Raw genomic sequence first — 2,515 nt, 5'->3', positions numbered from 1 at the left:
ATCTGAGCTTACTGGCCAAGCCATGGTCTCAGTTTTAAAACGTTATTCAGACAATCCATTTCAAGACCATAAAAGCTGAAGATGGAAATCTACTGACTACAGGGATATTACCACACAGATTGTGTAATAGATCTTATCATTATGATTGCCTAAAGACTTCTGAGAAACTGCAAACCAGGAAAACTAAAAGTTCTTTGAACTAAGTATTCTATCACCTAAAGATACTTTGATATGTAGAAATACTAGTTCTAAAAACTCTTGAAAAAAATCTTCTAACATTTTCTCTCATTATTTTCTCTTGTCCTGCGTTAAAAATGTATACACCTTTCTCCTATGTAGACTTATCTATCTTCAGTACTGAGAGTCTGATGTAATGAAATAATAAGGTTACAACATTTCTGAGCTCAATATGATTTTCAAGAAATTCTAAAAATGAATACATAAAGTATCAAAAATCTTTCGTCGCCAAATATATCTCACATGAAATGGTTGCTTTGAAACAGGCAGACAGGCAGTTAGGGAATGGACTCCCTGGACTATTAATTTTTGAAAAATAATAAAGGTAAGAGACAGTTTGAAGGAGTTATGTTATCATTGATAAGCATCTCATCTGAGGCCATTGCAGACCCAGAGGACTGGACGTCCTAATGGAGAAAGGTCCAGTAAAAACAAAGACCAAGAAAGGAAAAACAAAGAGGACCATCAGTCCCCCTGGTAACCACCCTTGCAACAGAACTCTTACCTGGCAAACACACTCACACACACACTAAGGTTAAGAGGAACTCAAGTTAACTTGAAACAATGGAGAACCACATGTGTGTGACCATCTCATGTATATATATGTAATATAAGTATGTGGACTTTCATACTTTTCATACTGGGATTACTTAAAATTCTCTGTCTTTGGAGAAATCTGTGCTTTCTCTCTTGAGTGTTTTATCTTCCTCTTGCTTTCCCTCCCCTTCCTCAGAACTGCTCATTCCTTCCTGAATTTTTTTTTTCTTTGAGAGAATGCGACAGACAGACCTGAAAGGCCTGGCAAAGTCTTGGACTGACTCTCTTTTCTTTCAAAAAGCTCACTCCAGCCTGAGTCCATAACTCCTCAATGAAATCTTTCTTGGATGGTGAATTTAAGTCTCCTGCCCAACAGGACAAATGGATGTCTGGTGTGACTTGATAAATATCTAATTTGGTTGGCTGGACTTAGTATTTAAAGACTTGATCAACTCTTTTCTAGGGTGGCAGAGGTTGGGAGAAAGTGATAGATACTCTCTCCACCCAACTTTGTATATCACCCTGGGAACTTCCACTGGCATCATTTACATGGGAGATTCCCTGATCTTTAAATGTAGTTTGGCTTAAGGCAGAAAAAAAATTAGCAATCAACTGAAAATTGGCCATCTTTGGTATCATTTCACTTATTTAACAACATTATAGAGAATGCTTATGTCAATGACTAATTGAGCACTGAGAATACTGAGAAAAGACAGATGTAGTTCCCCATCTTCATAGTTTATAATCTTATGCTGGAAAAGAATTAGACCAAATATATTATGGATATTAAAGGCAAAAATGAATGGTCAAAAGGATGAGTAGAAAAATAGGAGAGGATAGAGAAAGGTCTGGACAGCTGTGCCAGAAATAGAAATTATTATCGAGAAGCTACCAGTTAAAGAAAACCCTGATCATGGAAAGAGAATGATTCTTGTAGGGACATGAATTGTAGTGAATGAATTTTTTGAGTTCAAGAAGATGACCAATGTAATACCAAAGAAAACTCATAATAACTCAAATATTGATATATAGGTGATGATCTCAAGAACTTATATCAAAAGAATAAGAACGATGCTATATAAAGATTGTATAATATTAGACGCAATGGAATCAGGCTTCTTTGAGAACATAATATAGTCCTTGCAGCTATATCACTCCTGGCTCAGCCTCTGATTTACCTTGACCACGTTAGTGGGTGTTTGTATCTGTTTTGATTTTTTTCTTCCTATAAAGACACAGAAATATCAAAATTGACTCCATCTTAATCCAGTGTTACCTTGTTTATATCTATGACTTGTTGTTCAAAATAGTCAAAGTCACTGGTATAAATTAGGTTTCCAATATATTTGGGGTAAGTAGAGGGAGGAAACTAGGTATATTGATGGCAGAAAATGTGCACTGGTGAAGGTTTTTATTCATTATGTGATTGTAACTCAATCATGACAATTTTATCTGAGGAAAAAAAACTATATTATGAACAATCTTGTAGCCATGGTATTTAAATTAAAAAATAAGTGGGAGGAATATAAAATTTAATTAGATTGTGTGAAAAGTCAAAGTTAAAAGTGGGGATAAAAATTAGGGCAAAAGAACTCGTGACATAATATAGTGGGTAAGGCAGGCAGCTAATTTAAGTTCAATACCTGGCATCAAATTTGGTCCACTGATCACTGCCAGGTGTGATTCCTGAGTATAAAGTCAGGAGTAACTGCTAAGTAACTAGTTGTAGACAAAATATTTT

This window comes from Suncus etruscus, chromosome 12, assembly GCF_024139225.1.
Source record: "Suncus etruscus isolate mSunEtr1 chromosome 12, mSunEtr1.pri.cur, whole genome shotgun sequence".
In the NCBI taxonomy this organism is placed as follows: Eukaryota; Metazoa; Chordata; class Mammalia; order Eulipotyphla; family Soricidae; genus Suncus; species Suncus etruscus.
Note: the sequence above shows the minus strand (reverse complement) of the source record.